Source organism: Periplaneta americana, chromosome 12 (assembly GCF_040183065.1).
Source record: "Periplaneta americana isolate PAMFEO1 chromosome 12, P.americana_PAMFEO1_priV1, whole genome shotgun sequence".
Lineage (NCBI taxonomy): Eukaryota > Metazoa > Arthropoda > Insecta > Blattodea > Blattidae > Periplaneta > Periplaneta americana.
In genome coordinates, this window is record NC_091128.1 from 62,091,146 (window position 1) to 62,119,032 (window position 27,887).

The 27,887-nt window shown below is 35.1% G+C and overlaps 1 long non-coding RNA gene across 1 annotated transcript in view; it reads right to left on the bottom strand.

Annotated features, from left to right (window-relative positions):
* LOC138710039 (uncharacterized) overlaps positions 1–27,313 on the bottom strand; it is a 77,267-nt gene extending 49,954 nt beyond the window's left edge. The window contains exon 1 of the long non-coding RNA XR_011335031.1: positions 26,450–27,313. This is a non-coding gene — a long non-coding RNA (uncharacterized lncRNA). The remainder of the gene's footprint in view (positions 1–26,449) is intronic.
* Positions 27,314–27,887: the final 574 nt, after the last annotated feature.

A 27,887-nucleotide genomic window follows, 5' to 3' on the forward strand; every position in this document is an offset into this window, starting at 1 on the left:
GCCAACTAAAAAAAAGACTCTAGAGGTTACTGAGACAACCCACGCTATACAAATTACAAGGATGGAGGATAACTAGAATTTAAGTACAAGCCCAGTGTCAATAGGGATGTTCTCAGAATGAAGTCGGAACAGGTTATTCGTTTAATTCTCGTGGCTTTAAAGGAGTCGCAACCTAATACGTCCATATCTGTGTTCCTCATCACTTCTTGATTTAATCCAACTACTTTGATTCTCTCGTTCTAGAGTTCGCTTCTGAGTATGAGGAATTGCTCATGTCATTCCATGTATCTTAAATACATAGTAAAGGCTGAAATCACCGAACAAATATTACTGAGCGATGCAATTATATTTGAAGGGTTCAGAGCCATAGTGGGCCAAATGCCATTTATTAAAAAAGGAAAAAGCAAGGGTTAAAGTTAAGTGAATGCCGTAGTTTAATGAAGATTGTCATGTTATTTAGCTTTAATGTAATACTTTATATTAGACTACGTGCTATATGTTTCATTACATTATGGTGATCTCTCAAGTATAACCCTTGTTTCTCCGTTTTTAATATATGGCGCATGACCCAATATGGCTCTGAACACTTCATTTGTAATGAATGAGTAAAGATATGAGTAAACGCAGTTTTCAGAAGGATATGCACAACTCCCATTCTTTTCTCTTTTATAGGCGTTGAGGCAGAAATGTTTAAACATCGTTTCATAAATAAAAAGTAAGTAAATCCATGTCGCTACAGCCCATGAAGGGCCAAGACCGACCAGCCGGCTGCTGTCCTCACGCCTACATGCCGAAGCAGAGGTGGACGATCATCCAACCAGAATGGAGGTATCGTGTGGCAAGGACGATGATCCCCCAGCCGTTATAGCGGGTTTGCGAAACCGGATTTCGCTACCTATCGTAGCTCCCCAAGTGCATCACGATGCTGGGTGGGCAACGGTCCCATACGCTGGCCGAAATTTCATGAGAAAATTTCTTCCCCCATGAGGATTCGAACCAGCGCGCATTCCGTAACGCGAGTCCTAGGCAGGATGCCTTAGACCACGACGTCATGGCGCGGGACTCGTTTTATAAATGATATTCATAAATGTACATATATGGTTAGTTTTATTATATGAACAACAGCGAGGTACAGGGATATCATTTTATTTTTACTTCAATTTTTATTGTACCTGAGTTTTTGAATGTACTTCACTCCCACCCCCTCTACTAGTGAACTTCAAACTGTTCTCTTCACAGAAGCAAGCGTATACAGTCAAAGTCGCCTTAAGGTCGTAGTAAACACAAACAGTATTGAGTTAGTGGGTATAGTACGTTCCAGAAATATGTTCGCGTTTTCCAGTGACGAAAGACTTTCAATATTGAATCATATTTTCGCACAGGTACTGTCGTCCGTTTGCCTACGTCGCATCCCGATTTCCCTCACCCGCAACTGTTTAAAATAACTTAAATAAAAGTAATTAACTGTCACGTGATATCCCCCCTTTCTACGATCCTGCGACATAACCACTTGGACGGACAGTAGATAGCATATCTGAGTAATTTTATCTGTGCGGGTCGGGCAGAAGTGAAGATTGAATTTACAGTACGTAAGGTACTCTTTTATATAAAAGGTATAGAACTATTTCAACATGAGTTACTAGTACGAAGGACGAAACTGGTAATTGGAATTGGATGTAATAGTCTATAGTGCGATAATATGCACAAAAGAACTGAAGCTTGTATCTAAATGAACGGCCACCATTTTCAAAAATGTGTTTAATATCCATATTATGATTATTTTTCAATTTAACTTCATTCTCTATATTGTAGCCTGATGTGCTGTAGACAGTATAATATACACTGCGTAATGATTACGTCCGAATGGATAGCTCAGTTTGTGAGTAAAAACACTTATTTTATTTTAGTAGGTTATTTTACGACGTTTTATCAACATCTAGGTTATTTAGCATCTGAATGAGATGGTGATAATGCCGGTGAAATGAGTCCGGGGTCCAGCACCGAAAGTTACCCAGCATTTGCTCATATTGGATTGAGGGAAAACCACAGAAAAAACCTCAACCAGGTAATTTCCCCGACCGGGAATCGAACCCGGGCCACCTGGTTTTGCGGCCAGACGCGCTGACCGTTACTCCACAGGTGTGGATGTAAAAAACACTTATTGTTAATGCAGTACTATATTTTGATTAAACAAAAACCTAATGAAAATTATCAAATTCAAAATTACGATACCTCCTAGTTTATGTAAATGGATGAACTACTTTTCTTCCCTCCTATACTTAGTAAAGTGTTTGTATTTTACGCCAGAATCATCGAACTTCAATCGTGGAAGAGGTAGCAAACGGTGTTTCCGGCTCTGAACCATTAATCCAAAGGTATTGCCAGGTTAATATTAAACATGTTAGTAAAAATAAAATGATGTCCCTGTATTAACGAGCCCAACAATAGTAGGCAACATATCCTTTCCTCCCTAACCTAAACTTTGGAAATGTTGACTTACAGGAACAGTGGAATACCAAAAAGTCTCTTTCTGAAGGGACTGAATTCGTTGATGAAGGTGTAATTCTTTGCAATGATACGAGCATGATAATTATCTTCTATTAAAGAAGCAACCTCGGTGTAACGAAATACTTTCCTATTCAAGGGTTCCTGTTCCCAACATCCGCGATCACTGCCATCTTCCGCATCCTTATCTGTTCACCTATCACTCACGGACACAGAACAGCCTCTCCAGTCTAAAGCGGCACTATATAATAATTAATAGCTGTCTGGTCAATTTCATTGGCACTTCAATAAACAAGTGTTCCTCGATGTCTTCTCCACTACAAAATTCGGCTCCATCATTGACATTTGGAATATATTGATCCCTGGCAACTGACGATATTTAGCTAGGCATTAATATTTCCATCCGCATATTTCAGTCGTTTTAAAGTCACATTGTTAAAAGAACAGTCATATAGCTTATAAACAATATTAAATATTTTTAGAGTTTATTATTATAATTATTATCATTATTATTTTTTTTAACGAATTTCACACAAATTATTATTCATGTCTTCAGTAAAGTAAGGTAAAATTAGATGAACCGATTAATCTATTAATAGTAATAATACTTACTTACTAGCTTTTAAGGAACCCGGAGGTTCATTGCCGCCCTCACATAAGCCCGCCATTGGTCCCTATCCTGAGCAAGATTAATCCATTCTCTACAATCATATCCCACCTCCCTCAAATACATTTTAATATTATCTTCCCATCTTCGGCCTCCCTAAAGGACTTTTTCCCTCCGGCCTCACAACTAACACTCTATATGCATTTCTGGATTCGCCCATACGTGCTACATGCCCTGCCCATCTCAAACGTCTGGACTTAATGTTCCTAATTATGTCAGGTGAACAATACAATGTGTGCAGTTCTGCGTTGTGTAACGTTCTCCAGTCTCTTGTAACTTCATCCCTCTGAGCCCCAAATATTTTCCTAAGCACCTTATTCTCAAACACCCTTAACCTATGTTCCTCTCTCAAAGTGAGAGTCCAAGTTTCACAACCATAAAGAACAACCGGTAATTTAACTGTTTTATAAATTCTAACTTTCAGATTTTTTCACAGCAGACTAGATGATAAAAGCTTCTCAACCGAATAATAACAGGCATTTCCCATATTTATTCAGTGCTTAATTTCCTCCCGAGCATCATTTATATTTCTTACTGTTGCTCCCAGGTATTTGAATTTTTCCACCTCTTCAATAGATAAATCGCCAATTTTTATATTTCCATTTCGTACAATATTCTGATCACGAGACATAATCATATACTTTGTCTTTTCGGCATTTACTTCCAGACCTATCTCTTTGCTTGCTTCAAGTAAAATTCCCGTGTTTTCCCTAATCGTTTGTGGATTTTCTCCTAATATATTCACGTCATCAGCATAGACAAGCAGCTGATGTAACCCGTTCAATTCCAAACCTTCTGTGTTATCCTGGACTTTCCTAATGACATATTCTAGAGCAAAGTTAAAAAGTAAAGGTGATAGTGCATCTCCTTGCTTCACCCCACAGTGAAGTGGAAAGGCATCTGACAGAAATTGACCTATAAGGACTCTGCTGTACGTTTCACTGAGACATATTATTTGAAGGTTTCGTAAGAAGCTGTTTTTTACGGTGATTGTTATTATTAATAATAATAATAATAATAATAATAATAATAATAATAATAATAATAACTCTCCTAGCTTCACATCATAATCGAAATACACGTTCACAGCACAATCTGTTGCTATCAATACCACGACATCAGACATCTCTGTACTCAAGTTCTTTCTCAATAGCCATGGCCCGCTCATGGAATTCGCTGCCGCTCGAAATCAGGGGTAGTCTTAGTCCTCAGTTGTTTAAAATTAGGTTGTTTAGAAATATTTTAAATGCAAAGAGTTAGTTTTTAGGTATAATTCTGATTTATTATTATTATTATTATTATTATTATTATTATTATTATTATTATTATTATTTTACACAGTTATTACTTTATTTTCTCCATTAACACTAATATCTAGGTAATTGTCATTGTCTCAATGTAACACATGCCGTGCTGATCATACTAATTCTACTATTCCTTTAGTTGTGATATTATATTCATATGTATTAATTATTATTTTTAAGTTAATACTTGTATACTAGAATGTATTTTCCTGTTGTGATTATGTATTCAGTCTCTTTTTTATTATATATATTTTTTATTATTGTTATTTTAAAGTTAATACTGATTGTGTATATGTATTCAATCTCTCTTTTTTACTTAATTATGTTTATCATTATTTTTAAGTTAATATTTGTATACAGGTCTGTATTTTTCTGTATGTGATTTGATCCTGGTTGAGTGGAAGAGAAGGCCTGATGGCCTTAATTCTGCCAGGGAAAATAAAACTATTATTATTATTATTATTATTATTAATATAATTCTAATATTACTGAAATAATTTATTTTTCAATAATAATAATAATAATAATAATAATAATAATAATAATAATAATAATAATAATAATAATAATAATAATGATTTATTTTAGCTGGCAGAGTTAAGGCCGTAAGGCCTTCTCTTCCACTCAACCAGCAAAAAGTGTATATACATATGCATGAACTTACAAAGAATCTAACAATTTGATTTAGATGAGAGTTACATGTATACAAAAGTTATTTACAAATTAAACAACAAAATACTATGAACTATTAATTAAACACTGAAATAAACTGTGTAGCAGAATTAAACTAAAATACATAGAATGTTAATATATTTCAAATAATATTAGATAATAGAAAGAGATTATTACGAGACAATTAAAATACAGCACAATCAGGATGATGTCTAAAGAAAAAAGTAACAATGTAGTCAGTGATAGTTTAAATCAGTATGATTGGAGTGAAATGCTAATAAGGTTATCTTTTAAGCTGTTCTTAAAGGTGTTTATTGTCTTGCAGCCCCTAATACTTTGTGACAAGGAATTCCATTGACGCGAGGTGGATATTGTAAAAGATGATGAATAACAAGATGTTCTATGAAGAGGTATACTTAGCGTGCCACAGATAAGTGATCTGGTATTTACATCGTGGTTAGAGTATAGATAAGAGAAACGAGACGAAAGGTAATTTGGTGTTGAAGTGTGCAGAATTCGAAAGAGTAAAGACAAAGAGTGTAAAGTTATACGTTCTTTAAGTCGGAGCCACGAGAGACTTGCGAAGGACGGTGATATGTGATCATACCGTCGGATGTTGCACACGTATCTGACGCACATATTCTGAGCTCGCTGTAACTTGACTGACAATTCAGAACTTAGGTCACTTAACAGAACGTCACAATAATCGAAGTGCGGCGTTACTAGGGTTTGCACTAGGGTAAGTTTTAGTTGCTGGGGCAAGAAGTTTCTCAAGCGACTCAAACAGTGAATGGAGGAACAGATAATGGCAGTCATGCACCGCTGTGGATTAACGGTTAGCACGCCTGACTGTGAAACGATCGGAGTTCAAATCCTTGTCGGGACAAGTGAGTTTAGATGAGTTTTTTTCCAAGGTTTTCCCTCAACCCATTAAGAGCAAACGCTGGGTAATTTTAGGCGCTGGACCCCGGACTCATTTCTCAGGCATTATCACTTTCATCTCATTCAGACGCTGTATAACCATAATAGTTGAAAAAGCGTCGTAAAATAACCTATTAAAAAGTAATGACAATAATTTAAATAGCCAAAAAATAACAATTTATTTACAATCACACAAGGAGTAGTACTACTGATAAGAAATAAGCAGACCTTCCATCGCCGCGTCACTAATGTACAGCACAACTGTACAGTCCTAGTGCATGTCACCACACAGTAGGCCTACTTCAGTTACTAAGCTATGTTTCCATACGGGTACGCTCCAGTTTAGAGATGAGCTTAAACGATACTTTCAAGTATCTGTGACAACTGTGACTGTGACAATTAAATATCTGTGACTTTTATCGGTGATTTTGTCACACCGATATTTTATATCGATACGTAGCATGAATTACACCGATATTTTGTCACACCGATAAAAATTAGCAGGAAATATTGAAGAGCAGTGAAATATGAATACGATTTCCCTATACACACCACTCATCAGTGATTTATACGGGAAAATCCAACAAAGAAATTATGTACTGTACCATTAACAAATAAATACTTACCTAACTGAACAGTAACATGTCAAAAGTTAACCTCATGTACCAAGAGGTTATATTATATATATTGAACCAGTTGATCATTTTAAAATGTAGGTGGGTATGGAGAAATTGAGGTTATATGATTATCCTAATCGTTTTAAAAATTAATCCTTTTTATTGTATATAATATAATGGATAAATTATTTTAAGTCGTGCATTAACATTATAATACTGAGTCATAGAATAAAAATTAATGAAACATAAGTATTCGGAAAAACATTAGAAAATAATTACAAAACAAAACAGTTGTTCAGACAGGATTTTACACAAGATTAAGTACTGGTAACCAAAGGTGTTATTATTTAAATCGTGTAATAACTACATCATTTATAATAAGATGGAGAAACTACCGCCAGATTGCTGTTATTGTATCGTGCGCACGCGCAAACCTACGACGTAGAGGAGAAAATATCAATCACAGAGTACTGAATACGGAGCAGATTTCGATAGCGATATTTTGTCACAGATATTTCGCGTCATCAGTCACAGGTTTATCTGTGACAAAAAAATACCTGTGACAAAAAAATACCTGTGACAAAGTATCGGTTTGTGAAATATCGGCCATCTCTACTCCAGTTCTGTATTGCCAAAGCGGGAAGTATTCCTTACCGATCCTGGTGTATAGGAACGGACTAGTTGGCTTATTGAGTTTACCTCGTAGCTAACGAGAAAGCCAGACTACAGCGCGAATAGGAGTCATGTGATTATCATGGTCTAGTCATGGCCATCGTAACAATCGCCTAATAATATGAAATACATGTTCAAAGTTTTAAAAAAACAAAGGAATTGCTACATTAAACTCATGTTACAGGTGCATTTATATATAAACTTGTTCAATGTTGGCCATGTTATGACTAAGAATGTGACGTCACACCGTAGCCTGTTAGCCACGGTTTACCTGACATGACGTAGTACTTCCATGGCAACCAAAGTCTAATTTTCTTTCCAAATTTTTTTTTTATTTTTTTTTTTAAGTAGTTTAGTTTACGACAATATAACATCAAAGGTTATTAAAGCGTCTGAATGGAATGAAGGTGATAATGCCGATGAAATTAGTCAAGGGTCCAGGGCCGATAGTTACGCAGCATTTGCTCATATTGGATTGAGGGGAAACCCCCGGAAAAAAAACCTCAACCAGATAACTTGCCCCAACCGGGATTCAAACCCGGGCCATCTGTTTTCACAGCCAGACGCGCTAACCGTTACTGCACAGGTGTGGACTTCATTTTTCTACTGGTGTAGATCAAATATAGGCGTTAAACGTTAAAAATAAAAAGTGTATGAAGTAGAGGTAATTAAAGAGGAAAAAGAAAGGTTTGACTATTTATGCCCACGAGAGGCATGCCGTCTTGAACTCGGCACTAGAAGGTGATGTGGTTTTTATTTTACTTGGTTATTTAACGACGCTGTATCAACTACGAGGTTATTTAGTGTCGATAGTGATAGCGATATGATTAAGCTTAGTATTTCAGCTACGTCTAAGCTGGAATACAGTTACCTACTCTCATACTGTACCTGACGTCACAGCCCAGGGATACGTCCCGTCTGATACAACATAGAACCGCATCTTACTCACGCTCACTCTAGTTAGTGTTGAAGCCGGAACGCGGTCATAGTGAGTACTTTAAACCAGTGAAATGTAAAAATCGTATTATTTACTTAACGTAACATTTGTATTTGTGACGAGGTAAAATGCCGAAGACAAAAAGTTCGAAGTACGAAAGGCTGGAGGACTTAATTCAGGAGTTCGGAGCCAATAATAATTTACATTACATGTCAGTTGTGCAAAGCAGATATACTAAAATTTACAAGAAAACGGAGCATTGAAAGACACTTCTATACAAAAACACATAGAAATATGGTTGAAAGTAACTCAAAACAAGCAGTACCACCAAACTCAGAGAGAGTACGATAAGAAATTCATGTTTTGCAGGGAACTATGTGCCATGTTGGTCAATGCTAATATACCGCTTAATAAATTGAACAATAAACACTTTAGAGAATTTCTAGAAAAGTACACGAAGAAACATATTCAAAGTGAGCCCCAACTCCGTCAGCACTTTGTACCCATACTTTATGAAGAAAAAATGTTTGTCACGCAGGTAGGCCCTGGCCAACTTCGGGCTGTTGCGCCTTTAGATTATAAAGTCAGTAGTTGCTCTACTTTTATTTCAGATTGGATGTACTCTACGAACATACAGTAAGAACAGGTTTGTCAGTCTCTTTCTCTGCTGCATCACCTGGGTTCCATATGAAATCGATCAGTAAAAAACCTCGCATTTTTTTAATACTCTAATTTTTTCCCTATTTATACAAGTTGCTGAGGACAGTGCATTTTCAAAAATATTGACTATCGAAAGTCAAAACAGTTTTCGTACTAGTGAGCGACAAATTTAGCGTCTTTTATAAAAACAAACCTCTTTCAGTGCTCTGAACTCTGGAACTATTTACCGCAGAACATTGAACGGGAGCTCATTTTGAAGCTGACATTTGGTAGGTTATGTTAAGAAGTAATCCTTATTTTTATTTTATACAGAGAGACAGTTAATCTGATTTTACTTACTTTTAGGCTTTTTGCCAATTTGTAAAAATGTAACAAATATTGAGAAAAAACCTTGCATTATTAAGAGGGATTCGGATTGTTTGCTTAGTGGCTCGGCAATAAGTGTCGAGGGTATTAAATAAATTATTTTCACACGCCTAGACTTGAACGGCGCAGTACCGCACGCATTGGCCGAGAGCTGAAGATAAGCGAGCGTTGGGCGTCATTTTACTCCTGTGTTTATGAAAACTTGTGATAAAGCTAGCCCAGCTATGCGCTACTAGACGAAACATCATATGTTTGCCTCCTGGCTTGCTTGTCTCAGCTAGCTCCCGCCTCACAGTCAGGTGGTTACTTCACGCGCGTACTATTTATTTTCTTTATTTGAAATTTTCAATACTTTCTTATCAACGGTGCACAAGTAAAAAATATGTGTTTATTTGTACTTTCAATGCGGAATCTAACAATATACCTCTACTAGAAACATCAACAACCAAATTTCTTGGTTTGCATATTAATAATACAATAAATTGAAAAAATCATATCAAAGAAATAGCCCCCAAACTTAGCTCAGCATGCTTCGCAATTAGGTCGTTACAACAATTTCTAAACAGCAGTATCTTAAAGACAGTATATTTTGCCTATTTTCATGCCATTATGTCCTACGGAATAATATTTTGGGGAAATTCTGCAGATAGTAAAAATATATTCTTATTATAAAAAAGAGCCATTAGAATAATAGTTGGAGCAAAGGCTAGAGAATCATGTAGATTATTTAAAAAAAATTAGAGATTTTAACCTTAACAAATCAATACATATACTCTACAATAAATTTCCTCTTAGGTAATAAAGAAAATTTTCCAATTAACTCAGCCATACATAGTATAAAAACACGCAGAAGGATTTTCATACGCCATCATCAAATTTATCATGCTTTCAAATGGGAGTATGTTACATGGCGATAAAAATATTCAATAGTCTTCCTGAAGACATTATGAATCATAGCCAAAACCCTGCATTATTTAAGGTAAAACTAAAAAATTACTTAATATCTTACACTTTCTATTCTGTAGATGAATTCTCGACATTTCACAGTACTGTGTAAATATTATAATACTATTAAATGGTAAACATACTACATTGTATAAAATATTACTGTTATTAAGGTATTAATTCTGTACATATTTCATATTTGCATTTTATATGTATTGCATCTTATTCTTAAACGTAAGAATTGGACATGTTCTTTATTCTATACTATAAAGCAAATGTAAGAATATTATAGAACGAATAAATCCATCCATCCATCCATCCATCCATCCATTCATCTATCTATCTATCTGCCTCTCTGTCTGTCTGTCTATCTATCTAATTACATATTTTTAAAATATTTTTTCTGGTCAAAGGCGTCTTAATGAAGAAAAAGCTCAATTTCTCCACTTCGATAAAAAGTAAGAAAAACTGTTTACATGTCAATATAAACTTTAATTTCTCAGCATAAAAATAAACCATGATTTTGATCATTGGGTGAAAGGGTTTCGGAGCCACAACAGTTTAAAGTTGCTAATTTTATGAAAATACCATAAATTTAAATATTTTAAATTAAAACGCTATGAAGTTCTGATGCCTCAAACTTTGCACAAAGCATTGTATCACAGTTGTCAACGGACAGAAAAAGTTTAATTCTATTTAAAAATTGCAAGGTCAATTTTCTCTATATGTCGGTCGATTTGAGATGGAATAGCCCATATAGACTACGTATTTATCCGCAACTTGAGCCTTTTGGTAGCAGGAATACTAAGCTTAGATATGATGTTTGTCGAGAAGAGGCCGAGGATTCGCCATAGATTACCTGATATTTGCTTTACGGTTGGGGAAAATCTCGGAAAACCCCAACCAGGTAAGCAGCCCAAGCGGTAATCGAACACGCGCCCGAGCGCAACTCCGGATCGGCAGGCAATTGCCTTAACTGACCGAGCTACGCCGGTGGCCCAGGTGATGTGGTAAGTACCACATTTAGACCGCCTTACACTCGCAGAAATGAAGAGGAGAAGAATAAGTTGGCCCCAGAGCCATTCTGAAGTTATGATTTGATCAAAAATCTTGTTCGCTATACTTGAAGCCGGATCTTTCCAGCCTGACAGAACCAATTCGGTTCCAAAAATATATTATATGGACTGATATTTAATCTAAAACAAAATGCAGTGTAAAATAATGCATTTTCGCAAAAACTCGAAACATGGACTAATATACTTGTGATCCAGTGGACAGGATACACATGTCAAGCCACGCTTCACCTAACCAACATGCCATCGTCACTAAATTCGTGATGTTTCACATTGTAGCGCTGGTAGCATTTATAAAACATTGAACACCATGACGCTTGTGCAGTTCCTGGACAGATATTAAAGTGAGACCGTTGTGTTGTATAGAATGAAGCATTTATTTCCGATGACTCACCATTAGTCGAATGAGAATTTCATTTTGTTCCCACATGGATCAACTAGAATTTCTGACGCTCGGCATTGCATTTCCTCTCCTATATCTCTATCAGTCTAGATACGACGCGAAGTCGTAATACTGGACCTACTATTCAGGACTCGAAGTAATTAACAATGATCTCGTTTAGACATTTAAGTCCACACCTGTGGAGTAACGGTTAGCACGTCTAGCCCAAAACCAGGTGGCCCGGGTTCGATTCCCGGTCGGGGCAAGTTACCTGGTTGAGATTTTTTCCGGGGTTTTCCCCTCAACCCAATATGAGTAAATGCTGGGTAAAAAATCATGCCTCTTAAATTTAAAAATGCTGGGTAACTTTCGGTGTTGGACCCCGGACTCATTTCACCGGCATTATCTCCATCTCATTCAGACGCTAAATAACCTAAGCTGTTGATAAAAGTCGTAAAATAACCTACTAAAATAGACATTTAAAAGGCCATAGATTACGTGACATTCGCGTTACGGTTGCAGAAAACCTCGGAAAAACCAGATCCAGATAATTAATACAAGCGCAATTCCGTATGGGCAGGCAAGCACTTCAGCCGACTGAGCTACGCCAGTAGCTACTAATCTTTCATTAGTTATTCATAATCTACAGTACGTTGAAGTAAAAGATGTAGAATAAAATGATGCAAATGTTCGCCACCATGCATAAAGGTGCCATTACAACTGAGTTACAATGTATTTTAGTAACTATTTCCTTCAACAGCGACCATGGATGGCACTGCTTTGCAGCCTTATTTTCAAATTATTTGTTGAGAGAAATGATTTCTAGTAGATCATTTTTCAACTACAATGTAACATTTTACTTTGTCGTAGAATTAAATTATTTTTTTTTAGTCTACTCCCGTAATGATTATGATTATGAATATATATACAGGGTGATTCACGAGGACTTACCGCACTTACGGAGCTTATTTCCGAAGACATTCTCAGCAAAAAATTCATATAAACATGTGTCCTAATCGAAATATTTTCAGAGTTACATTAATTTGAAGTAGTTTGTAAAATATATCACTATATTTTAGTTTTAAGGGTAAAAGAATATTACAGATGAAGAATGAATTATTCACGAGTATCATTTCTTCAATTAGCTACTATTCTGAAGCTAAAAATGTGTTGTGAGTTCCATAGTTGCTTAGTATAGATCTGTTTTTCGATTTTTAAGTACAAAATTACACTTTTTCTTACGCATTTATCACAACAATAAATTGTTACAAATCACGCCACTCTTGTACATACTTTAAGCCTGTACATTAGGATGCATAATTAAATTGCAAAAAAATCAAGTTCCTAAAGTTGTATGATTTGTAACAATTTTTGTGATAAACGCGTAAGAATTTAAAAACAAACTCTGTACAAAGCAATTAACAATACATTTTCAGTTTCAGAACACTAGCCAATTCTGAATATTTCATTCTATATTTGTAATATTCTTTTATCCTTAAAACTAAAGAAAAAAGGTATTTTACTAACAACTTCAAATTAGTGTAACTCTGAAAATATTGAGATTAGGACATGTTTATATCACATTTTTTGCTGAGAATGTCTTGGGAAGTAATATATTCATTTATTATTTTCCTTTAGTGTTCAGGCCAGATCTTTCACTGCAAACCCAGCTTTCTCTAATTTTTCCTATTTTCTGCGTTCCTCTTCGTTTCCTCATATGATTCAATATATTATATATAGTTCTAAAAATATATCACAATTAAAACTTATTCATATCTTCAGTTTAGAAAATTGTCCTGGACAATAACTGCTAATTCATTATAGCATTCACTGTTAAATAATTTACATCATACCCTTATATTATGTATTCAGGTGGTCAAAAGTGATCCAAAACGTCCAGACTCAGGAATATTAACAGGTCTGCGTATTATTACTGCATCGTAGCTGTTAAACGTAATATTACAACGAATGAATAAGAGCAAGTGTGGGTGGAGCTTAGAGTGAGAAAAAAGTTGGTAATCAATGAGTTCCGAAACCGGCGTTGTGCATGACAGTTTTCACGTTTATAGATCATGCATTAATAATAATGATAATAATGGAATAGTAGAGTTATACGTAACGGGTGCAATAATTCTCAATAATTATAAACCGATTTATAGAGAAGTAAAAATAACTCAACTATAATAAATATCCATTAGCTTCTTCGATATGAAAAAGTGCGTAATAATTATTTGATAAGTGATGAAATCTAATTGAATATTTACGTAGTTTAGATACAAATCTGCAGTGCTTGGGAAAAGTGACATAAGTCAGTTTCCACAAACCTTTTTTGATAATTTATTGACAACTTACACTGGTTTATGTCGATTTGATTTTTTTCTGTATGAATTATTGTAATGGGAGAAATACTTATGTATTTTTTTCCAAGCGAGCAGATGTTCCGTAAGTTGTCAATAAATTATCAAAAAAGGTTTGTGGAAACTGACTTGTGTCACTTTTCCCGAGCACTGCAGAAATGTAATGAACAAATGAGGAGCAGACATGGAAAACGGTATAAGTGCCTCCGATGTCAAATTTTGTTTTTGTCATGGAATGTGATAATTGTAGCAGCGCCAATGTCATAGTAATGGATATATGTGCCAAACATCCTTCCATATAATTAATATTTGAGGAGAAAAATACGCTCCGGGGCCGGGGATCGAACCCGGGCATTAGTTCTACGTACCAAGCGCTCTGACCACTGAGCTACAACGAATTCAATCCACAGCACCGGGTCGAATTCTCCTCCCTCAATGTTTCCCTTAATGGCCTGACTCCATGTTAGGCATAGATGTTGACGTATATGTCCAGTGTCAACTGCCATTATACTATATAGTCAAACGAGTGCATTCTAGATGGCACTCGATATAAGTCCCGTAGTATAGTCCTGATGAACGATATGAGTGCCACCTAGTGTATGATCTGTGGAGGGTTTCTCGCTGTGTTGATCTGCAGTGAATGTAGCGGTTTTGTAGCATTTATCGTGAATAATAACAGCCCACTAACTATAAAAGTATGTAGAAAATAGGGAACTACGGCAGCAAGGGAAACCATACACAACTGCTAAGGAAGAGCCATGGTTCCTGTTGAGATGCAGGACATTGTAAGTTCGGCCAGAATGAAAAAAGCATTCGAAGTGATTTAAGTGAAATCTGAAAACTTCTTGGATGTGGCTTCAGAAGCTGATAGGGCTCTAAATACGTTAACATTGCGCATTACTCAAGTATCATGGATTCGATTTGCTTGTGATCATCCAACATTGGTCCTTACCTGGAATAATTTGATTCTGAACAGTGAAAGACATGTCAGGTTCTAAGAAGAGAACGAACACTGCAGTCTATTACAAATCTGGAGAAGTTTGCTATGCTGTCTCCTAAGAACTCTTTAAAGGCAGACCTTCTGGCAATGCTAGATTTCATGGACACTTAGTACCATGATTTTTATAAGGACCTGTGTCAGTAAGAAAAAGAAACAGTTTCCCATGCTTAGATATCAAATTTTATAGTGTTCTACCTTTTAGGCTAATAGTCACAAATCACTCGAGGAAATTATACATGGTACATATCGTTGTCACAATTTGCTATTGTGGGAGCCAGTTACACTACATAATATTGTCAGTAATGGGTTGTTTCACAGCTCAATATGTTTGCAGGGAACTTAATTAGATGTTGAAACACTTTATGTTGAAAAAATTAAAAAGTAATTGCAAGTATACAGTTTTTTGTGTTTTCCCACACGTTGTCATTTTGGCACATATACCGTTTTCCTTGTCCAGTCCACAATTAACAACATTCAACTTACATGTTGTTGTTCAGTCAATGTCTAAAGAGAGGTTGGAACATCGTGACACCAATAACTCATGAGGCAACTAAGCCTGGAGATAATGGGGTGGGGTGGCCAGTTCATTTCTCCCTTCATCGCATACATCGCTGACTAGTACAGTAGAAGAGGCAAGACCTGTTCTGTGTCATCATGTGTAGTGGCTGCATCATCAATGTGTATGGAGGGGGAAGGTAAGTTTCAGTCTGAGATCAACTTCCGTATCGGTAAATTCGTATAATATTAACTATGGTGAAACAAGCTCTCTTTCTAATGGCTTATTCTTTCCCTTCTTGCACAGCTCATATGCCAGGTCTCACCTCCTCAACTATAACATAGTTCACTAACCAGACCTCAGGTGTATACAAGCAATTTTCTTACTCTGACATCATAGTCAAATGAAATGTACTGCCTGATAATAAGTAGATACATCAGCCAGATTATTGATATATTGTTTCGAAATTTTAAATTTAAGAGTACGAATCTTGCTCAGGATAGGGACCGATGGCGCGCTTCTGTGAGGGCGGCAATGAACCTCCGGGTTTCTTAAAATCCATAAGTAAGTATACACTCACACTCAATATGCAAGTTTGCAAATATTTTTTTCTCATATTTAATATTGAATGAAGATAAATCTATGCCCTTAAGAGTTATGTCTCACATCTTCAAAATTCGAAGTGATCCATCATGACAATATAAAAGTTATGTATTAATTATAGTTATATATTTTTGTGCAACTGCAGTTTAAATATTAACAGATCTAGGTGTAATGATTTTCTTTTTCCATGCGTTCACGTATAAATCCTCTTAGAAACTAAAATAATCAGACAATAAACATAAGTTCGAAACATATAGGAAACCCACAACCCCGGTAACACACATAGGTACATATCTGAACACCCAACATAACACAAACATGCAGCAATTCGATCCATGGTACACAGACTAATTAGTATATACCATTGGACCGACAAAACTATAATGAAAAAGTACACGCAATTAAATATGTATCACAAGAAAATGAATATAACTCTAACATAACAGACGTAATAAAAAAGGCAAAATATAATCACAAGGGACAAAGAAACACAACACAAGCACATGAACAAAACACATACATCATACCAATATACGAAAATGAAAACACATTGGCCTACAAGATTGCAACATCCTTCAAGAAATTTAAAATACAACATTGCGTAGAGAACACAAAAACATTTCAACACACTAATAAGAGACACAAAACAAAAATATAACCTAACATATAACCTAATAGTTTAACGACTTCTACATCGGACAAACTGGGAGATCTTTTCAAACACGATACAAGAAACATATCACAAGCATAAATAAATCACACAACAATTCAACATACGCAGAAAACACAACAAACTCCAATCACAACTACAGAAATATTAAAAAATATATATGAAAATCCTACACACTGACTCAAATTGCCAAAATTTAGACACTAGAAATATAAAAAAATTATAGACACCCTTGTCGATACATATCAATTATAAGTTAAACAAACTCTACTGTGAGTGTTCGCGTAGGCTTCCGCGGCTGGTGTACATTAAATGGTGTGTGGGTAAGCTTCAGGGCTTCTACCGCGTTGTCTTGGTGTTATTGGCTGACGTTTCGACCGCTGTGTTGTGGCCATCTTCAGAGCAGTTGTTGGATAAGGAAATATATTTCCTTCAGAGCAGTTATTTCCTTATCCAACAACTGCTCTGAAGATGGCCACAACACAGCGGTCGAAACGTCAGCCAATAACACCAAGACAACGCGGTAGAAGCCCTGAAGCTTATCCACACACCATACTCCACTGTACTCCAACCAGGAGAGAGTCTCAGGGGAATGAGACGCAGCGGGGCAATGTCATGAATGAATGTTGATGTCATAAGATGTCATAAGGTCACACACGTGGGTACACGGATCTCCATTGGCTAACTCTCAAAGCACAAACGATAACACTGATACACACATATTTATACTACCCTAGTTACAAAATTAGATCACTGTTAATCTCCTGGTCTTTTAATCTCTCTCTATACAGGAAATAACATATGCAGCAGAGCGCATGTTTTTTAAACTGACGTTATAACGGTAATATTATTCATGTACTTCGCTCCAATAGATGACGCAATAGTAAGCACATTCCTTTCACGGTTAATCTCCTGTTTGGACAACAGTACCAAGTCACCAACAGGAAAATAGAGGTAGCGCGGAACATCACTAGAATACAGAAGATGACGAACACCATGTCGAAACTAATAGATTACGTTAAACTACCGCAATAGTTAAATATTAATCTAGTGAAGCTTAAAAGTTGCCTATTTAAGTAACTTAACAGGTAATTAGTGGTAAAATACGTTAAGCTTACTTAATCCCCGATTTAATAATTAACTAGTATTATGCTTAAATTTGACAAAATTATGAAGTATAAAAATCATGTTCTTAACCCCTCTTCTGCTCCTATTATTATTATGATCATTATAATTTGTAGTGCTAAAAATTGTTCCTGTGGATACTGAATGTAGCATTCGCCCTATTAATTACCCAAACTTTAAATTTGAATCTATATTCTTTATCGTACTCTTCCTCGCAATTTCGAAGGGTAAACATTAAAACTGGTATTTAATCTTTTCACGAATGTAGAATAGATCTCAAGTCTGCGTGTTAAAATTTGCCAGAAAGCGAGGAAATAGTATGCCATAATTCTGAGTTTCAATGTGATCGAAATATCTCGTTACATAGCGATATACGCTGACATTTTATTCCTGACAGATACCGGAGTAGAAAATGGATAATGTAACTCGACGGTTCCGCGTGTGGGAAACGAAAATACGTGGGGGATGACGTCACACTTCATCTCGCACCTTCCAAATTACCATCGGGCACTGAAGATGTTTTGAAAACGTGTGTAATGATGGCGATAACACTTCCGCCTCGCTTCGTAGAAGGTAATTGCTGCGAAGAAGTGATGAGTGATTAGTACAAAAAAGTCTGCAGCCAATTTTCGAATAACAACTTAAAATAATTACTTGCAGTGACGAAATGAACGCACATGAAGACACAGCAAATTTTAAAATAACATACAAACCCGGATTAATAGTCCATATAATGTGGAAACATCAATTCGGAGAATACTTAAATACATTCCATATTAAAGACGATGTAACTTGCATTTGTGGGGAGGAATCTCAAGATGTCAAACATGTATTATATAATTGTCCAGTCTTTTGCCGTGAAAGATACGAGTTTGAGTTGTTACTGAACATTTTAAATTATACATTTACCGAACCGTTAACCAATATACTTACCAACTCTAAATCATATAGGCCTAATTATTTCATGTCCTTTTTGAATAGAATATTCGTGAAACTATAAAATATTAAATTATTCCGGGGAAAAAAATCGTATTAGTTCTAATCAACTATTATGAAACTGTAAGTCTTAAATTTCGCATACTATAATTGTACTATTGGTTTTAATTTTTTATTAGGTATTTGATTTCTAATTTTGAGTCATTTTTTGTAATACCTCCTTATTGCCAATTGTTGTTACTAAATAATGTATTTAATTCGTAAATTTTAAGTCATCTCTTAGTATAGCTACTTATTGCTTCTAAAATAATGTGTTTAGTAGCTATTTTATTTTTATTTATATATATTTCTTCCTATAACCATCACAGGTTGCCATTGACAAAGAGTACATGATACAATAAATATAGAGAAATGCCCTGAGGTTTTATGAAAAATATTTTTGTTGTTACAGTGAAAAACAATTTGAAATAGATTGAAACACAAAATAATATACGAAGTAACGTCAAGAAGATGTATATAATGCCTGAAAATAGCTATTGATCCTTTGTTTTTAAAATAATGTGTTTAATCTGTAACTACAGTCAGTGTATTGTTATCAGTATCTCTTTGTTGTTACCTATTGCTTTAAAAAGAATGTGTTTAATTGTAATTTCAAGTCAATTTTTCTACTATTCCTTTACTGTTTACATTTGTTTTCAAATCTTTTGTATTGCCCCTACTATTATATATTGCCCTTCAAGAATTTCGTTATTCGTTAGTTACAAGTCATTAGGTACTTGTCTTATTTTGATTATTGCACTTGTTCCTGAATCACGTATGTAACTTGTAACCGTAAATCATTGCTTGTAATATCCCTTTAATACTCTTAATTGTTCCATTGTTCATGAATTAAGTATTAATTTGAAAGTGAAAGTCAAACTTTGTTATATTAATGTACTAATGATTATCTTTTTAGGTCGTGTATTTACTCTGAAACGGTTAGACGTTCTTGTATATCTTTTGTATTGGTTATTCTCCAAACATCTCATTAATCTTTAATAGGATCCATTTTTCATTAAGGCGCATTCTTCTACATAATTCATGTGAATTGGAACTGTGACCACTATTTTATATAATAACTTTACTTTTGTTTATTGGTTATAAAATATGTATTTTGATGCCAACTATAACCCTAATATACCTCAGGGTGAAATAGGGTTTATTAAATTGGATAATAATAAAAAAAAATGTGGAAACATCAAGATATACATACTCAGATACGAATGGAAAATTTGATCATGAAAGAAATAATGTAACTGTTTCAGATCAATGCGAAAAGATAAAAGCTTTAGTTACAATTGAACATTATTGCCATCCACCATGTGGTTTGAATTGAACTTATCAAACTTATGGCAAAGTGCATCAACATCGGTTAAAAACGCAGTAATAATAGATTACGAAACGACGGTAAAACAGTAACAGTGGTTAAAATGTAATTTCTGTGCACCATTCATAATCACCGATTACTTAAACATGGTTAGCTGACACCTCATTTAACCAGAATAAAGTCTATGATGGTACACTGTTTCTACAAAATGACTAAAGGAAAGCATCCATACCGCTGCAAAGATAATAGTCAACGTCTAAAAACGACTGCGCTCTCTCCATTCTACATCGAAATGAACGTGTCCTACATTTTCGCTTTGCATTTGTTTGCCTTTGGGCGCTGTTATATTTGCGAGTTGCATTTCTTTGCCTTTTAGTGCTGTTAGGTTAAAATCGTACAAAATAGAAAATTGAATGCAAAAATGATTATATCCCAATGTCAGGTTGAAACATCGATACATTTAATTACTAGATTTAAATATATTATATAAAAAGATGGAATATCTATAAAGGAAAAGGATGCAGAAGATTAGTAGGAATGTGTATACGATCCAGGACCCCATTTACACGAGAGAACGGTTCATTATCCTAAGATCCGTCCATAACCTCTCTTTGTTCAGCCAGTGACATAGAGAAAGAGATATTCGAGTATTCCCTCTTAATCTACAGAAAATAGCAGTTACATAGAATTGTAATATAAGCAGCCGATCAATAGGAGAAATATGACTTTTTGTGTTATTTCAAGTGATCCATTTGTAGATTTTGACAAACGAAATCCCTCCTGAAATTTTCTGTCACCCAATTCCTAGTAAGAATTCTCTCTTTCCACTAAAGAAACTTCACGCTCACGCTCTATGCAAGTAATTCAAGTACTGTACAATAATAATCGTCTTCGAAACAATCATCTGTGGCTCTGGCCGCCATTTTGCTTTACTTCCTCTACTAATCACTGGTTACCTCTTTTAACCGCTCGAATATGGCCGGTTAGAGATTACTGTGGATAACCTTCTATTTAATTCGTAACCGAGATCGATCCACTGTAAAAATGCTTAACAGGGGTTAGATGACAATTTTAACCGGTGGTTACACTAACCGATATTGATGCACGTGGGAATTAGCGTTAAAATACTTGCGCAAGTTCAGAACTTCCATCTACTATCTAGAACTGAAAAATTTATATGCTAATAATAGTAATATTACGTTCACTGCTGATTAACATTACTATCATTAGACTATACTAATTGGATGCTACACACACACACACACACACACACACTTGCCCCTACCAATTTATTCTTATACATCTTCAAACCGGCAATTTTTATTATTTACTTACGTGAATATTACCTATTAACTAGCAGTTTTTAATTAACAAACTTTTCACCCTTATTTTGACAGACATCATCGGGTTGTTTACTGCATTGTTTGTTAAAATTCTAAACTTACTTTTACATGATTACAATTTATTTTTTAAAATATATACTAGATCTACTAACATCCAATAATCATTACAACAAATTGAAAATATATACAGAAAATTTAACATAAAACTACACAGACGATACGTAGACGAGATGTTAATTATACAGAGTGTCAAAAAAGTATCCAATATTTTAGGAGGTGATAGTATGCATCGAAACAAGAAAATAATGTCTAATAACATGGGTCCTACCCTACAACATACACTTTCTGACATCTGAACATTTGTTCATAAGAGGTGTTCAATGTGACGTCCATTTACGGCAATGAATTTCTCTGCCCTACAATACAGATAATCATACCATAGTTGACACCCCTGGCATGGAATAATGATACGTCGTAAGGCATACTAAAAACAAAAGTCTGGTTGCGGATATGAGAGGGGTTCAGCAGAGATTGTGTTGTGAATTTTCGTAATCAACATGTGTAGGCTGATGTAAATCCCCATGCAGTTGAAGAAACAAGGCATCAGTACCGATTCTCAATCAACTTATGGACAGGCGTTCTTGGTGATAGATTTAATAGGGCCATACGTGCTACAACAGAAATTAATTGAAGATCGTTATCAGGACTTTCTTATTAAGGTATTCTTTTATTTTAATAGGTTGTTTTTACGACGCTTTATCAACATCTTAAGTTATTTAGCGTCTGAATGAGATGAGGGTGATAATGCCGGTGAAATGAGTCCGGGGTCCAACACCGAAAGTTACCCAGCATTTGCTCATATTGGGTTGAGGGAAAACCCCGGAAAAAACCTCAACCAGGTAACTTGCCCCGACCGGGAATCGAACCCGGGCCACCTGGTTTCTGGGCTAGACGCGCTAACCGTTACTCCACAGGTGTGGACATTAAGGTATTAAAACAAATTTCAAAGAGTGTGTGATTCCTTATTCCAAGGGGTAGAGCAGTGGTCGTCAGCACTCGCTGAAATGTGCAAAGGGTACGCGGTGCTGTCCGGTGTGCACCGTCGTGCAACAGGGAGAAAGAGAGAGCACACCCGCTAGCAGCTACTGAGTGTACCCTAGTGCACTGCGTTTTCCGCGGGCAAGAGACTCTAGCACCAGCGTGCTCTGTGCTGACGACCCCTGGGGTAGAGGAATGCATTGCTATGAATGGACGTCACATTGAGCACCTCCTATGAACAAGTGTTCAGATCTCAGAAAGTATGTGTTGTAGGACCCATGTTTATTAGACATTATTTTCTTGTTTTGATGCATACTAGCACATCCTAAAATATTGGATACTTTTTTAACACCCTGTATACGAAAGCAATAAAGAAATGCATATCAATATAGTAACAATCTTCAATAAACTACATCAAAATTTAAAATTCACGTTCGGAAAAGAACAAAATAACTTTACAAATTTCCTCTCTATTACGGCTACAAAACATAAAACCAAATTTATTTACAATAGGCATATTGAGGGTGAGTACCGACTGCGCGCGAGCGACTGAATTGTAAATAGGTCAACTGCGCGCGAGATTATTTAACAACAACTTTCATAGATTCTGATTCTGCGTTTTCTCTAGAAATTTGGGCTTCTGACACTATCACATCAGAAAGAACAACCAGTGCTCGTGAGGCATTCATTCCACAGTGGTTTCAGTGCACATCCACATGTATAAGACTTTCTTGACGCTATCATTCAAACGTATGCACTTACATCAAAATCAATGATACAGATACTTACAAATCTAAACCTGTCTGCGAAGAGCATAGGCAGTGCATAGAGGAATTAATTTTAAAATACAGGCAAGGAATTATCTCACGATAGCATTTCCTAAAAAGTGTTTCTTATTATTACAAGAAAACCAAATAATTTCAGTGCATATTTTAAGGGGAGAGGATGGTATTTTTTTGTTAAAAAATCTTTAAAATACTCTGTGATATGTGTGGAATGCATAGCATAACATTTTGAGGGTATTTGTGCCCTTATCGGATGTTGAGACGTCATTTTTAAACTTCCTGCGTTATGGATTTTTAAATCACTCGCCCACTTTTATTGTCGTTTCCGGTAAACTAAATTAAAAAAAAAAAAAAATTCTTTAAAATACACTTTGACATGTGTGGAATGCATTGCATAACATTTTTGGGTATTTGTGCCCTTATCGGATGTTGAGACGTCATTTTTAAACTTCCTGTGCTATGGATTTTTAAATCACACGTCTCCTTTTATCGGTTTCCAGTAACTTCATTTTTTTTTTGCTACATTGCCAGGCAAAAATGGATATAATTTCTGAACTATTAAAGATACATACATGAAATTTAGAACACACACTCCTTAGATTATTAGGAAACTTTTCTCTGTAACAGAAGTGTGTTAATTGATTTCATTTTTAAAATACGCCTGTTTGTTTGCAAGAAAGGAAATCAGATAATTTATTATTAAATTTTAATTGTTTATTTTACAAACGTAGAGACTAATATCAAAATTCTGTTACTGAGGGTTTGTAGAATATGCTTCTGCAAATACATTGCAAAAAACTGTTTGAATCTATTTTTAAAAGCGGTTTAGATATATCGGTTTTAGTACAATCCTGCATTGGATATATATATATATTTTTTTTTTTTCAAATTTGGTCCCCCAAATAATTTTTTTTAATATTTATATTTGGTTAAGTTGCTACAGCTATGAGCCCTCTACATACAAAAAATTAATATTTTACACCAAATAGGAAAAAAGTTTAAAAAAATACCATCCTCTCCCCAATTCCCTGTTTTAATACCGGTATGCATATATTAACTTCTTTACAAATACCCTATACTAAATTCGGCATACATATGACACTGAATTTTAACCATACCTAGAATGGCAAATAGGCTAACATTTATAGAGAGTCCTTTGTCTTCAGGAATTGGGAATGAAAATGCAGGAATAATCGTCGCGCGCAGTCGGGCGCTTTAAAACAGTTAGAAATTTGTCTTGAGCGCAATCGGGATCCTCTGCCTAGTGAACCGTAAGTAATATAATTAATTTCAGGGGGTTATTCTTTGAGTTATTTCAAACGAAAAAGTTTAATACAATTTTGCTCATTTTTCCTTCCTTTTCGAGATAAAAATTGTTTTATATAGCGTGTTTTGGAAAGCCATTGATTTAATTCCCAATATGGTCAGTCAATTTAAGAGCGCAGTGTACTATAATAATAAATTATTTAAGTAATATTAGTTTTGTCTTTTAAATTTGGATAAATTTGATCTGAACAAATGTAATGTTTCGTTCTGCAAATGTATTTTACAATGTTACATTTGTTCGAATTAAATTTTTCCACATTTAAAGTACAGAACTAAAATTCTTTCAATAATTTATTATCATAATACACTGCTCTCTTAAACTGACTGAACATATTAGGAATTACATAAACATACATAAAAACGTTACATTAAAGTACCCTGGAAGAGCAAAGCTCGTGTTCGGGGACAGTTCCGTTACATAAATATACATACTTTGTAGACAAAATACTTAAGAAAAAAAAGGTGACATAAAGATGATAATAATAAAGTAAGTAATAATAATATTAGTAATAACTAAGTGAAAAAAGAGACGATGTTGAGATTGGTGGATTAATATTAAACTTATTATTAGTAATATAATTAGTACAGGTTATGTTGATATAGTATATATAGGATATACTTAGGATAGAAATAATCTTGTTTTAAAATACATGATACATAATATAATACAGGGAAGTCTGTCATATAAATTTTTTAATTCTGGATCTGAAAATTTCATTGCTTCTGGATGTAATTTTATTATTGAATTATATAGACGTGGACCATAATTTGTACTGTGTAGTAAAGCAGCAGATGTGAAACATTTAGGTTTAACTAAATTAAGAAATAAATCAATGGTTTTCCCAAAACACGCAATGAAATGTTTCATATATAACAATTTGTATTTCGAAAAGGAAGCAAAAATGAGTGAAACTGTATTAAACTTTTTTGTTTGAAATATCTCAAAGAATAACCGCCATTCACTCTGTATACAGAAAACCCACGACGACAAATCACAGAAAGCCTATTCATATTAATACTATCCTACCTTATTCATATACAGTTAGTATGTTCAGTTTTCTAACAGATTGCTACATACAGATATAAGAACGAAAAATTATAAAAAAAAAATGAAATATTTGAAACAGCACCAATAAAATGGGAAAATAATAATAAAGAAAAGAAAGAAAAACAATACAAACCGATGTTACAACTTTTGAAATACCTCTAAAAGGAAAGAAAAACGAAAACTTTGGTAAACCGAGATTTATAATAAATTTATACCAAATAAATTAGGCAAAGCCTTTAAAATAAACAATATTAACATCGCGCATTAAGCCAATAGCAAGCTACATAATTTGTAACAAAAATCGCAACAAATGACAAAAATGACAATAATTAAATTTATATGCTGCAATGTCAGTCACGTAATTATGAAAAACATAATAAATAACCTGATGATGCCTAGGGAAATAAAGGAAAAGAGTCTGTTAATTAAAAACTATTTATTAATTATAAGTTATATGACGGAAATGTGATATAGACTTCAGTGAGTAATAAAAATTGTAATTAACTTATAGGTAACTTATGGGAATAACGAAATAAATATTTAAAAACAATCCGAACCAGCATTTCAATTCATTTGCCAATATGTCGAACATTTGGAAATTTATTTTGTGATAACAGTCCGACTATGGAGCATACCATGTGGTTTGAGGCAGGTCAGGAAAGTTTCCTGGTGACGCAATATGCCCAGACACACTAGAAGACAGCAGCAACTCACTATGAAGCGGCACTTATAAATCACCAAGCTTAAATTTGTCTGCCACATTTAATTAAACAATAAATTGTTAATTACGTCTCACTTCTGTAAATGTACGCCACGCCTACTTAAGTCAGGTCAGATTTTTATTAGCTTCATTTGACGTAAAGAACACGCATGCGCAAGGAGTTCACTTCCAAGAACAATCTTCATCTCTTGCGATTTAGTAACATGCTCCATTAAAAATGGTTCACTTGGTGCCCGAAAGCTGTGATTTAAGGTTCGCTGTCGCGACGTAGGGGGCGGAGGAAGCGAGGAAACTGATTCACACATGCGCACATATTTAGTTTTCGAACTACGCGACCACTTGAAAGTCACTACGTTTTAACACACCTTCTTGTTACGATTATCGTGATCTTTAATTTCTACAATACAAATGTGTGGTTCATACGCACATACAGGCGATACTGTTGTCACACGGTACAGTTAGTAAGTTCGATTAACAAGGTCTTGATTCATTATCACTAATATTTTGTTCGAGTGATATACTACAGTCTGATTTTGCATGTGAACATTATCTTTGACATTAAGTTTATATGTGGGAATGAGGAACAAAAATGTCACACTTTCGGTTTTTAAATAAATTCATAGTTGCTTTCGGAAGTTGCAAAGTCAGTGTGGGCGATATACGGCGAACGTATATAGTCATCATTTTAGACTGATCGATTAATTAAACGCCAGATCTCGTCTCGTACAATTCCCCGCGAGTCCGCCCGTCCGCTAACCGTGGAATGCTGTCAACAAGTTTCAAGTCGGTAAACGCGGCATTTTAGCAGTAGCACTCCTGCGGTGATAAGGGGGGTTCACACACGGCGCATGTGTACGCTCAGGCGCAGATTCCGTTCACAAGTTCTCTCAGTTAAACTTGTGCCGTGGTCCAAATTGCATATATATAGTAGCTATAGTCCTGACCCACACCGCATTAAACTTTGTGTTAGAAATTACTGTCCAGTTTCACTTTCAACTTAAATCCTTTCCTACAATCCAGCCCTTAGAATGATTGCACCCGACCTATAAACCCCGCTTTTCCTTCCCATAAACTCACCCTTCTATCTTTCTTTTGCGCCACTCTTCTCTCGCTACCGATCCAGATAAACCCGCAATAAAATGGGGCTCAAGTACGGGAATGTTAGCAAAACTTTTCTTTCTGTATACAAAGTTTCCGTTTACTCTCAAAAGTTTAAACAGCATCATCCAAGTGGGAGAGAAAACTCTAAATGTGTGTTTATATACATATAACCCTTTACTAGACAGACACTATTTAATTAACATGGACGGGGACGCGGTGTAACTACTAATGAAGTTATGTTTGCAGTTAAT